This window comes from Furipterus horrens, unplaced genomic scaffold, assembly GCF_987537825.1.
Source record: "Furipterus horrens unplaced genomic scaffold, mFurHor1.1.pri manual_scaffold_13, whole genome shotgun sequence".
In the NCBI taxonomy this organism is placed as follows: Eukaryota; Metazoa; Chordata; class Mammalia; order Chiroptera; family Furipteridae; genus Furipterus; species Furipterus horrens.
In genome coordinates this window covers 28,380,184-28,393,499 of record NW_028327183.1, presented here as the reverse complement: position 1 = coordinate 28,393,499, position 13,316 = coordinate 28,380,184, and the positions used below count along the sequence as shown (strand labels likewise).

General features: G+C 52.4%; 1 protein-coding gene across 1 annotated transcript in view; it reads right to left on the bottom strand.

Annotated features, from left to right (window-relative positions):
* Positions 1-13,316, bottom strand: part of LOC149994316 (uncharacterized) — a 188,970-nt gene that overhangs the window by 172,998 nt on the left and 2,656 nt on the right. The gene's annotated exons all lie outside the window — the stretch shown is intronic.

Sequence of the window (13,316 nt, the reverse complement as noted above, 5' to 3'; positions counted from 1 at the left end):
CGCACGGCACTATGTACCAAGCCCTGTGACAGACACGCTACAGTCATTCCCACATACAGATGAGGCCCCACAGGCAGACAAACAGATAAGCAGTCAGGGGGCATGTTCCCGCTGACTGCCACCAAATGCTAACTTGATTTTTCACAGGGCCAGAAGTCATGTGAGGGACCATTCACCTGAATGCCCGCTTCATCTCTCAGATGAGCGTGGGAGCTCAGATCCCAGGTGTCTCAGGCTACGTCCAGGTTCCCATCCCCCACACTGCCTCCTCTTGGATAAGCCAAGGCTCATGGGAGATTAACCAGGAGCTCCTGCTGTGTGACACAGATGGCCCTGATGGGGGGCCCCTCAGTCGGGCTTTCTGATGTTGAGGGGCAAAGGGTATGTTAATTCCATGCCCTGTGAGGCCAGACCATGAGTGAGGCCTCAGATTCCTCATTCTTCTTCCTCCTCCGCCGCCAGCAACCAGAGCCATCACTTCTGCAGTCTTGACTGCTTGCCAGGCTTTCCACTTCAGCCACTTTATGTCCGTCGGAGGGAGGTCTTAGGATTGTCCCTGGGTGTGGGCAAAGAGCCTGAAGCTCAGAGAGATGAAGTAACGTGTGAGGACCACACGGGTGGCAGGGGTTGGTGACAAGGCCTGACTTCAGAATGCTGTTTGCCAAACCACACCATCTGCCCATCGACGGCACACAGCATGACCTCCCCTGGACCCTTGGTTTCCTGTTGGTACCAAAGGGGTGACACAGGGCTTCCGTCACCCCTTTCGTGCAGATGGCCAGGAGAGTCCAATGAAACTCAGCAGAGAGCACTCATAATGGGGAAAACCTGGGAGGCGAGGTTCCCACTTCCCTGTTTCTCTCCCTAGAGCAGGAAAGCTCCCATGGTTGCAGGGCTCTTGGCCCTGTGGCAGGCGCCCTGACTGTCCCAGGACCACGGTCCAGCCTGAAGTGGCCCTCAGCAGGGTGCCGGGGAAGTGCAGGGAACTGTCTGGCCCTGTTCCTGCCTCTGCGACTAGCCAGGGCCCCAGAGCCATGCAGCTGCGGGCTTCTGCTGATGCCTTGCTCCATCCTATTAAGGCCCCAGGGCCACTGCAGCCAGAATCTCAAAGGATCTGTCACGCCCCTTGGGGCTCACAGTCCTCAGCGTTGGGATGCCACAGAGCCAGCCTGTCAGCTGGGTTGCTCCCTACTGTCCTGCCCTGGCCTGGAGGTGACAGAGGCAAGAAACATCTCCAGGGTAACTGCTTCCCAACATCACTGAGTGTGGCTGTGCGACTATCAACCCCGATCACAGCTTGACCCAGGCTCAGGGGGACCGACCTTGTTGAGTTACTGCAAAGTCACCCCAAGGGGCCCAACGGAGTCCTGTTCACCTGTCAGAGTCCTATTCACAGAGTCGGTAAAATAAGGTCCTGCAAGCATGTCACTGCCATTTCTTCATCACCGTCATCACCGTCATCATTGGCACTGCTGTGTTTCATACGTTTCATTGCCTTGAAGACCCAAGCTCTCTGTACTACAGTCGAACCTCTCTGAAACCAGGATGAATCTTAAAATGGGTGGAGTGTTGGTTTCACCAGCAGCATTTTTCTTGCCTAGTGGTACGTAAAACAATGATATGCTTTACAATGGGTGGCGTCTAGAGATACATAACCGCACTGACACCCACTCCCTGGCACGATTGTGGCCCTTGACTCTGCATCACGCTTCTCTCTCGTTCTGTATTATCTAGCCCATAGCAGGGGCTCAGCGAGACTCCTCAATGAACCAGCCCATCATACTTGCTTATGGCCCCTACAGCTCATGGAAAAGAGGCCCCCTCTGAGTCAATTCCCCCAGCAAACATCTCCTAGGCAACGCCCCCACCCAGGCTCCCTGCAGAGCCCCGGATTTCCCAGAATGCTCCATGGAGACAGAAGCAGCTCTCCTCTGGGACCTGGGAGTCTGCCGAGATGACTGGAACCACTGGCAGGCTGCCTGCGCCAGTGTGGAGCCCCCAGGAGCTCCAGGCCATGGCCCAGTTGGGGTGAAGCCACCAGGAAGTGGATTTGGCACAAGCTCCAAAAAGCCAACACAAGGATGCTCGCAAATGTGGACAGTCTCCTGCCACCTGGAGAAATTCTTTCTACATGTGAGACCTGGGAAGATCTGCTCATCGTGGTCGGAACAATCTAACCAAATGGGTGGGGAGGGCCAGAAGCTCCAGGGCCAAGTTTGGTGAGAAATTTCCAGAGTGTGTTCCAAGCACACTAAGCTGGGCTCCCGCAGGCTGCAGGCCAGATGCTAGGCTCCTGGAGGCTGGGGGGTGGGGGGAATCCTCTCTGCTGAGGGTGGGCTGGGACACAGCTCTGGCCGCCTGACAATCATGACATCAAAATGTAAGTGCCCAGAAACTTACCAGGAAGGGACTTTTCCTAGAACCACTGCCCCAAAGCAGTGGGAAGGGTGGAGCTGCAGAACAAACGTGACTCCTGCTTCTGACACCAACAGCGGTGTGGCCTTGGGCCAGTCACATTCCCTCTCTGAACCTCAGAGGCCTTGATTTTCAAATGGGGAGAGTTCAGTTAAAACAGGCTTCAAGATATTGCCAGAGACAGGACGCATCATTGTGATGACAGGGCCAATCCATGAGAAAGACAACGAATCATAAAGGGGCAGGAGCTTCCAAATTCATGAAGAATTGAGAAAATTAAAGGGAGAAAAGGACAAATCCAATTGTAGTAGATTGTAACACCCCCCCCCCCCAGAGAACGTGGTGCAGGTGTGTGTGTGTGTGAGTGTGAGTGTGTGTGTGTGTGTGTGTGTGTGTATGAGGGGCAAGATGGAAAGGTGAGTGTGCACATGTGCAATGAGAGGGAATGGATATAGGAGTGAAGGCGTGTGCATGTGTTTGAGAGAGACGGTGAGCGTATCTGAGGGGGGATGTCTGTGCACAAGCTGGAGCGGGGGGAAGTGAGAGAAGGGCCCCAATAACCCGCTGTCCCTCCAATTCTGACAGCTTCCAGCAACTCCCTGTCTCCTCTGCCCACTTTCCTTGGGATCTACCCGGAAGCCAGTCCTTAAGCCCCAGAGAAAGGCCCTCTTCATCCCTGTCACCTGGTGACTGACAGGTAATAGATAAGGTTTTGGCCATTAATGGGAGGAAGTCGGCAATCACACCTCGTGAGAGCTCTTAAAACCAGGCTCCCACCCCCTACACATTTTGAAAAGGAAAGAAAATGCAGAGTTTCAGAAAGACGGAGAGTGTGAGGGGGATCAGGCCACCAACCGAGCCTCCTGCTCACACACAGAGCTTGAGAAGGTGGGAGCAGAGACCACTGGGGGATGGTCAACACTTCACCACCCCAGCCCAGGGCAGGGCTGAGGGCAGTGAGTCCAGAGCCCATTTTTCGTGCTTTGTTGGGGGTGTGCAGGTCCACTGGCTACCCTCAGCTCCTGCACCAGATGGAAAATGTGGGCTTTTGTTTCTGGAATGCATTGCCCACCACCTCCAACCCCAGCAAGACCCAGGCCTGGACCTCTGCAGGGGCCCCGTGCGCCTGTCCGCACTAGCCTGGCCCCTGGGCCCAGGTGGCTCATGATGTCCCAGTCACTCAGCCCTCAGTGCAGACAGCCCTGCCCAAGAGCCCACAGCCCTAAGGAAACAGCACAAAGCAATGATCTGCATATTCTGGGCCTCCCTTGTCCAGCAGCCCCCTGGACATCACATAACCACACGAAAGAAAGACCCTCTGGAAGGGAAAAGGAAATCCGGCCCCTTGAAGGAATCAGGACTAAAGAGCTGGTGCCACAGCCAAGCGAAGGCCACATTCTCGGGCTCCTCCGGCCTCCCTGTACGCAGACCGGATGCTGTGCTGGTGACACCAGGACCCTTCAGAGCCCCCCTGGGCTTAGTCCCACTGTGTCTGGGAATCTGAAAGACCACGCCTGCCTCCCACCTGCCTCCATCCCTCCATGGCGGGTGTCGGAACCCACACAAGCCTTAATCCCCGTCTGCGAAGCCGCTCGTCTGGAAGCCAGGAGACGGAGTTTACGGGTCTGAGAAGACTTGTAAAACAGGGCCACAGTGTGTCTGTGCTCAGCACCCCCTCCTCGGGCCCCTTCTGGGAGCTGGTGCAGGAGGCCAAGGCAGCCTCCTTGTGTGGCCATACCAGGTGGGGCTGGATGAAGCCAGGCCCTTGCCACCCACCCCTTAATCTCCCGTAAGTGCCACTTAACCCCGGGCAGGGGGACAGCCAAGGCGCTGGCATTAGACCACCCTGTTCTCATACATCCCAGCTCTACCATTTACTGTCAGAAACCTGATCCAAAACTCTCAGGTTCATAAACCTTGGCCTCCTCACCTGAAAAATGGGACCGATGCCACCTACCTACAGGGCTGCTCAGGTGCCGCCCTCTGTGGTTGAAGGAGGAATGCACAGCAGGGGAGCTGGCATCTTACTCATGGTTACCTAGTTAGCTGGTGGCAGAGTGGCACCAGGAACTAGACCCACAGGGGTCCTGGGGCTGGTAGCTAATCAGTGGGCAGCTGTGGAAAGGTCAAGAGGGCCGGGAAGGACCCACAGGGCAGAGGTGAGCTGAACTTGACACATGGCTTGCTCATGTCTCACCTGCTCTGAGTTTTCTATCATGAAGCACATATCATTTAAAGGTAAAATATAATATAATCTGAAAATACCTTTAACACATTGAATGGTTCCTACAGTATAATCAGTTGATAGGCTACATTCAAGCAGAACATTTACGAGCAAAGTAAGGGCATCTTTAACATGGCATTCCTGGCATCTAAGTTCTTCAAGGGGACGACTTTTTCGTAGTCACCACTTATTTAAATCCTACCCATTTGTAGCAAGCCCATCAGTGGTTCCTCCTCCAGGCAGCCTTTCCTGATCCCCAACCCCCTTTGGGCCACCAAACATTGGCTGCCAGCCACCCCAGGCTGGGCCCTCAGCCTCTCCCCCAGTGCGCCACACATGCCACAATCTGCTGTTCCCTGAACCCACCTTTACCTCCCACACGGCTACACCCTAGCACCTGGGAGGAGTGTGGATGCTGGAGCCAAACAGCCTGATTTGAATCCCAGCTCCAGTACTTCCCAGCTGTGTGACTTTGGGCAAGTGACTTTTCCTCTCTGTTCCTCAATTTCCATATCTATGAAACAGGAAAACTTACCTTATAGGACAGGTGAAAGATTACATGAGGTGACACAGGCAAAGCCCCCAGGACAGTGACTGGCAGGCACAGAGCGAGCACTTTCGATGTTGTCTGCTATTGCCGTCTTCATCGTCATTATCACCCCCTGAGAGCTCACCATGTCTTCATCAGGACCAGGTGGCAGCTAGAACCCAAATGCCCTTCCTTGTCACCAGCTCTGACCCACAAACAACGCTGACTGGTGGGCAGGACAATGTTTCTGTGGAGGGCCCTGATCTTTGAGGGGGCCTCCCTGAGACCCTTGATGGTTCCTCTCCTGCCTCCCTCTGGCCCCACAGCCCACCAGAAGGAAACAACAGCCCCGACAGGTGGCTGCCCCTGCCCAGAGCCCCGGCTGTGCTGAGCTAAATACCAACTGGGACCTTTGTGTCACTTATTCAAGGTTGCTGGCACCTCTGGAAGGAAATCCAATCTAGTAATTGATTTCATACAGGATTCCAAACCAAACAGGCTGGGCAGCAGAAAACAAAAGCAAGTGGCTGGGGTGGCCGGTGCCGAGTCAGGGAACCTGAGAGCTGCTCTCTCATAAAGCCAAGCCAGCCCCTGACCTCAGTCAGGGGTCTTTCCCGATGCCAGCCCACTCCTGCCAACAGGTGCAAAAAGATGAGATGGTTAGTGCTTGACAGCCACGCGGGAACCAAGGGACTCAGCTACTAGTCTGTCACCTGCTCCCATTTTACAGAGGGGAACATGAGACCCAGCCAGGTGGAGAGCCTTGCCCAAGGCTTCTGATTCCCAGGGCCACGGCTAGAGCAAGTCGAAGCCGCTAGAGCAAGTGCAACCTGTTCTCAGTTCATCCCGGGGAGGAGCCGACCAACTCCCATCTTCAGGCACCAACCGAATGCCTGGGGACCTGCAATGGGAGGCGCAGCTGTGGTCAATGAGGTGACAGAACAAGGCTTCAAGGAGTCACAAATGGGGCTTTCTTAAACCTATGTCGTGTGTTTTGCATGGGAAAGCAGAACTCAAGAGGGTTAAACTGGGAGTTACCCCATGACCCAGCAATTCCACTCCGGGTGTCTACCCAAAAGAAATAAAAGCACATGTCTGCACAGAAACCTGCACACACGTGTTCACAGCAACTTATTCACAACAGCCAAAAGGTGGAAACAACTTGACGTCCATGGACAGAGGAACGGATAAACAACATGTAGTCTGCCCATACCGTGGAATATTATTCAGCCATAAGGAGGAGTAAGATGCTGACTCATGTCACAACATGGTTGAACCCCAAAAACACTAAGTGAAAGCAGGCAGACACAGAAGACTCACATTGTATGGTTGCATTTATATGAGACATACAGAATAGGCACATCCCTAGGGACAGAAAGGAGATCCTTCGTTGCCAGGGGCAGAGGGACAGGGGATGGGTAGTGGCTGGCTACTCATGGGTACAGGGCTGCTTTTGGGGATAACAGACATGTTCTAGAATTAGACAGTGACGATGGTTGCACAACTCTGTGAATGTTCTAAAACCCACCAAATTATACATTTTAAAGGGATGAATTTTATGCTGTGTGAATGTTCTTTCAATTTAAAAACAGAAACTTTCTTCTCAGGGTCAGCCCACAGTTCTCCTGCCAATGAGACCCCACCTGACTAGCGCCCATTGTTCCGAGGTCCCCCCCTGAGGCCCCCACCCCACCCATGTCTCCCAGCCACTCCATGGCCACTGTTACAGTCCCTACCTGCATCCAGTCCAATTTGCTCACTGTTGTACCCTGAGGCCCAGGATAGTACCTGGGACTCAGCAGGGACCTAATAAAGACAGACTGAACACATGAACAGTATCCTTTTAGTGACTGGCATGACTTTAAGATAAAAAGTCCCACACTCCTGGGCTGTGTTTATCTCTACCAGCAGTTCTCACCCCAGTGTCCGAATCTTCTGGAAGCTTTAAAATCCAGTGCCACTAGGGCCACCTCTCACAGGTTCTGATTTAACAGGTTGGGGTGGTGTCCAGTCATTGGTATTTTTTCCAATCATCACAGCCTAGTCATTGATATTTTTAAGTTCAGATTGATTCAAGTTGAATCACATGAGCATCCAGGAATTCCAAACACTGCCAACCCCTCCTGCCCCATCCCTTTTTCCCATTGTGAGCAGAACTATTTAAGGTTCTTCAACAATTACATTCCTCATATCCGGGCCTTTGCACATGCTCCTCTGGCAGAAGCACATGACTCCCATGTGGACCTGGCTGAGTCTTTTTCAATCTTCCAGACTCATCTTAGATGTCACCTCCTCCAGGAAGCCTTCCCTGAACACACCCATTTCCCAATCTCCTGTGAGCTCCCAGCAGACCGCAGCAGAGAACACATTGCATGGCTACAGCCAGGTCCCTTCACCCCAATCCCCTGCCAGCACCCAAAGGCAGAGGCTGCCTGATTCCACACTATGTCCTTGGAGTGCCAGGTGTTCACACAGCACCTGGTGGACAGTAGGCACACACACAAACATGTGTTGAGCTAATAGGCAGAATGTGTGCTTATATTTCCTCAGGGCATCCCAGGGCTACCAGAATTTCTTACAAAACTTATATATATAATTAACTGGTGTTACTGAAAAAATAAACCAGCAAAAGTAGCATTAGGTTGTGAGCCTGTTGGTCCTCCTAGTGCAGCATTGTCTGAAAAAATATGACCTGTGAGGTTTTTCTGACCCTAAGAGTTATCATCCTCCACAGAACAGAACAGTATGGTGGTTCAGGGCCCCAGTATCACATATGGAATTTAAAACCTAGACCTCATGAAATAGGGAGATATTGGACAAAGAGTACAAACTTCCTGTTATAAGATTAACAAGTTTGGTGATCTAAATTACAGCATGGTGATTATAGCTAACAATACTATATCATCTCCTTGAATGCTGCCAAGACAGTAGATCTTACATGTTCTCACCACAAAAGAAAGAGTAGCTATGTGAGCTAATGCTATGGTGGTAATCATCTTGCAACATATAAATGTATCAAATCAACACATTATATAACCTTAAACTTAAAATAAAATGTTACGTGTCAATTATATTTCAATAAAGCTAGGAGAAAATGAAAATAAAATAAAGCCAACACAGACCACGAGCAGTCATTCTCCTATTCCTAACTTCATAGAAGAGACCGCCAATAAATCATTAGATGTTTTCCCAGCAAGTCCAGGCACAGCCTCAGCATCCTTCCCAACAGTGCCACCAGCCAGTCAGGCTTCCCGTGGGTAATGCAAACTGCCTGTGACCTCTGGAGACCAGACCTTTCATTCTGACAGATGGGGAAACTGAGTGAAGGCCACCCAGTAAGTAGAAGCTCCTTCCACAACTATCCCCATAAGCTCCCACTTGGGGCTACATGGAGAACAGAAGCCAAGTTCTGAAATGTGCTTTCTGGAGGGCAAAAGTACCATCTCTTTCCACCATCCCCACTGAAATACGGACCTAGGGCAGAAGATGAACCTAAATTCCAAACGTGGGCACTTACCCAGTTGAGAAAATGTGCAAACAAAACACACTTATCTGGAACCTCCAAACCCTCAAAAAATACTCAAGGATGAGATCCAGGGAGATCTACCCAAAGAGGCCAGAAAGCTTTGCAGACTCTGGTCCTGGCCAAAGACAGCACCCTTCCTCCAGCCCTGCCCCTTCCCTGCTTCCAAAGAAGGCTGAGTTTTGAAGACCTTTGGTCTCCACTTACTCTTTCCCAGTTGTCTCCAATAGCCTCCAGGTTTCGGACAAGGCAAGTCTGGAAAGTTTATTCCTCCGAGCAGATGGCTCCCAAACCATCAAGCAAAGCACAGACATCCCCTGGAGGAGGTGGCTGGAGTTTGAGAAAGGCCAAAAGCCCAGTTCCTTCCCAGCTGCTGCCAGGGACAGGATGCCAGTGTCAGCCCAGGAGAGCAGCCCAGAAAGTTCCCCCATCAGATCAGTCACCTTACCTAGCTGCCCCACAAGCCTGGACCTGGGCAGGAGGGGCTGCCAGGCCCTCCCTCAAGAGCAGGGAGCCGTGTGGGCGCAGATAGCCAGGAAACACGGGAAACAGATGTGCGTGCCGGGCCTGACAGGCGAGTGATGACAGACGCTCTCTGCAGGCCTCAGATGTCAGCGCTGAGAAAAGAAAGGCACCGCAGCAGCAACACCTGTTCTGGGCTCGGAGGCCGCACTTGGGGGCTCGGCTAGGCGTCCCCACGGTGAGGGGCCAGGGTGCGGTTAGGTAAACAGCTGCACGCTCCATTACCCAGAACGCTCTCCAGACGGAGCTGGAAGAGAGAAGGGCGGCCTGCCCGCCAACTGGCTTGCAAGGAAAGCAAATCGATCATGCAGCCGACCCATCTTGGAAGAAGCAGGCCTCTCCCAGCAGCAGCAGGAGGTCCCGGCTGAAATCTGAACACCTGAGCAATGCAAAGGAGTGCAAAGACAAAGGGCATGACAAGTCTACAGGCTGGACAAACGGGACAGAGAGCCAGCCAGAGGGGGCTTCTTGTGGCCTCTAGTCCATGCAAATAACTCCTGCCTCTCAGCTGCTCTGGGGTGGAAGGAAGCACATGCAGAGAAAATGACCCATCCCCCCTCCAGACACTGCCACCTTCACAACTGGAGCCCCAGAGAGGACAGAAAGGCTGGACCCAGTAGAGGTTGGGGCACAGACTACAGCTCCAATGCTGGCCCTGTTGTTACTAGCTGAGTGACCTTGGGCAAATTACTTGACCTCTCTGGACTTGCTTTTTCCTCTATGAAATGGGCATGGTGGCACCTGCCTAAACAAGCTTGTGGTGAGGATTCAGTAAGTGTGAATACAGGCGAAGCATGAGGCACAGCCTGGAACATGGGAAGCATCTTACACAGGCATGATCATCACTATTATGTCCCTGGTGCCATCTCTGGCAGCCTGGCCAGCAATGCTCCCAACTTTGAAGAGAGGGACAACCATTCTCCACCCTCAGTAGGAAGGTGGGGGCCAGGGTCTGTGACATCAGAGCCCAAGGGTGACAGTAAGAGACCCAACACAGTATCCAGTACCTCCAGGAGGGAAAAAGGAATGGATGTATCCCACACCCTTGTTGCACACCAGCTGCTCGGAGGTTACCAACCTTCCGGAGAATGATCATTTCCACTGCAACTGAGGTTCAGAGAGGGTATGAGTCTTACCCAAGGTCACACAGCCAGCTCCCAGGAGAATGAAGATTAAAGCCAGGTCCTCCTGCGGCTTTGCAGAGCTTTGTGTGTGACGGGACCCTGAAGTGGTGGGGGAGCCTCCACAGCCCAGCCTTGACACGGCCCTACCTGGGCAGTCAGCTCAGAGACCTGGTGACTACAGAGCAGGGTGCTCTCCAGGGGGCAAGGAGTCCAGCTGGAGAGAAAAGCCACAAACACATCCAGAGGACATGTTGGCACTCTCCTTTCTATTTCTTCCTTCCCTTCCTTCCTTCCCTGTCCTTCCTTCTTCCCTTCCTTCCTTCTTTCCTTCTCTCTTTCACATTTTTTCTTTCATACTATTTAAAGCGGAGTCACTAATGAATAAATGAGTCACAGGAAATAGCTGAGGCATTATAGAAGGTGGTATAGATGAGGTTCTGGAACATGCCGTCCCAGCTAAGTGGTTTCCCTGTGGCCACCCTCCACAGCCTCAGCCACTCCCACCCAGATTCTCAAACCACACACCAACGAGAAACACAGATTATGTACATGAGAACCAAGGACTCAGGAGCTGGCACAGGAAACGAGTGTGGAGGCCTCTGCACCTTCCCAGGTGGCTCGCAGCTTCTCTGCCCCCGGCAGTGCCTTTGTATTGCTCCCAGCTGCTACAAACGTGTGCCCTCGCTCACTGCTCTCGTTCCCTGAGCCCAGCCTGGCACTGGGCTGGTCCTCCTTCTGCTTGTTTACAGCTCTGCAGGAAGTTGCATTCTTTGTTGACTCTTTGTCCCCCTGACGCTGAAGGCTCTGATCTTGCCACCAAATTCTCAGTGTCTGGAACAGCACCTGGCTCAGAGCACGCACTCCATAAATATTTGCTGAATGAATGGGAGAGAGGGATGGGGAGGGAGGAGAGGCAGAGGCTGCATTTCTGGCGTCTCCGGATCAGCTGTCAGGAGCCCTTACAGGTCGGGCGATGCTTCTCTTTCCCTCTGTCTAATCAAGCCTGGGGCCTATCCTGCTGCCCCCAGTACAAACAGGACCGATGGCCTCACCAGCCACCCAGATTGCTGCCATTGCCAGGCCCTGGGTGGATCTCTTCCTGGCTTGTACCCAGCCTTCTTGTAAGAACTTTTTATTGCTCCCCTTAAACCCAACTTCCTTTTCATGATTTCAAGGCTTCTGCTTCCTCAAACCTTACTTCCCCATCACTCCGCCCACTATATCCATATGTACACCTGCCCACCCAGAGCTGCACGGCTCCTCCTTCCCTCCATATCTTTTCTCCTGCTTTACCCCACTCTGCCCAATGAGTAGGACTTAGCGGTCAGAAGACCTGGGTTCGAGAGGCCCCTCAGACATCTACTGGCTATGTGACAGTTACCAAGGTCATTTGACTTTTCTGAGTCTTGACTTACTCTTCTGTAAAATGGGAATCATGTGCAAAAGCAAACAATAAAAATAAAAAAACACTTGCTTTATAAATGGTGCAAAAGTTAGTCTGACGTTCAGCCTTTCCAAACTCATGCTGACCCCTTCTGGACAGACACCAGTTTGCGTGTTCATCCACACCAGGCTACCCTCAACGCCCATCTCCCAGCTGGACTGAGAACTGTGGCTTCTTTTGTTTTCTGGTGCTTCTATCAGTTGAGACCCACAGCTGGCATCTCATCAATCCTGATGAGTGAGCAAATCAACATGAGAAAACTCAGCACGGTGTGGATATTCTGCAAAAAACACGTAGTCTGAGAGGCCCCATAGATGTCACTTTGATTACCCCATGACACACTGTTGTGGAACCTAAAATCCGCATCCAGCCTGCAAACCCGAAGCCTTGCATTAGATCAACCTGCATCCTAGAAAAAACTGCCCCAACACGCTGGGTGGACATGAGGGTCCCACTATGATCCAAGCACTTGACTTTCTGGGAGCATTCAAATTTCCTGATTCATTTAATTCTCACAGTGACCCTACAAGGTGGGTGATATAGATTTCCTGTCCTTGACCAAGGAAATGAGCTCAGCAAGGAGAGTGAACGGACTTGCAGACCCTTGGTTTCCAAAAGAAAGGACATTATTGGAACCCAGGCCTGTCCTGCTCCAAAACTGGGCTCTTCTCCCAGTGCCTGCCCTTCTGGAAACTGCAATTCTTCAGATTTCCAGCAGCAGGCGCCGCACAGATTTGCCACCCGCCACAAATGAGAGGTGATATGCTCCTCCGTTTAAAATGAGAGGACATCTCATCACAGTCCCCAAAGGCAGCTCTATAGTACAAAACAACATCAGTGGAGAAGGAACCCTGGATAGAGCATGAGACAGGGGACCATCCACATGAGGGGAGGTGGGCAAATTCGGGCAGGATCCACTTTATATGTGCCACAACCACAACAGGACACATAGGAGGTGGGACCAGGAACCTTCCAAACAGATGGAACAACCATTCCTAACAGGCCAGAGACAGCCTTTCCCATTCCCACGTCCCTCTGCCGGCCCCTTGCCAGCAGCTACCGCTACAGGCATCTGATTAAAACGAGCCAGTCTGTCTGTGGTAGAAATCAGGATTCAAGGATTCATGGCTTTGGAGGCCATGACGGTGATCAGAGCTCACAGATGCCCACTTCAGACCCACCAGGGACAGTTTCTGCCTCAGCCTCTGCAAAGCCGGATCCGACATGAACTGAGCCCTGTCTGGCTCCTCCTGGGCAGGCGGCGTGAAGGCAGGCGCCTTATAAACAGGGCCAGCGCCAGGCCGCCTGCCTCCTCCTGCACAGCTGACTTGCACAGAAGAAAGACTCATTTCCCACAGGGGTCCCAAATCCCCACGTCTGGAGAGCTTTCTCTCTGCTGGTAAGCGACCAGAGTCACAAAGGAAAAGTGTGAACTTGGGTGGAAAACTCTGGAAAAGCTAAGCCACCAGGGAGCTAGAGTGAAGAGGAACTTCCACCTCTGATGTGTTTGAAACCTGGTAAGTGCGGAGACCTCG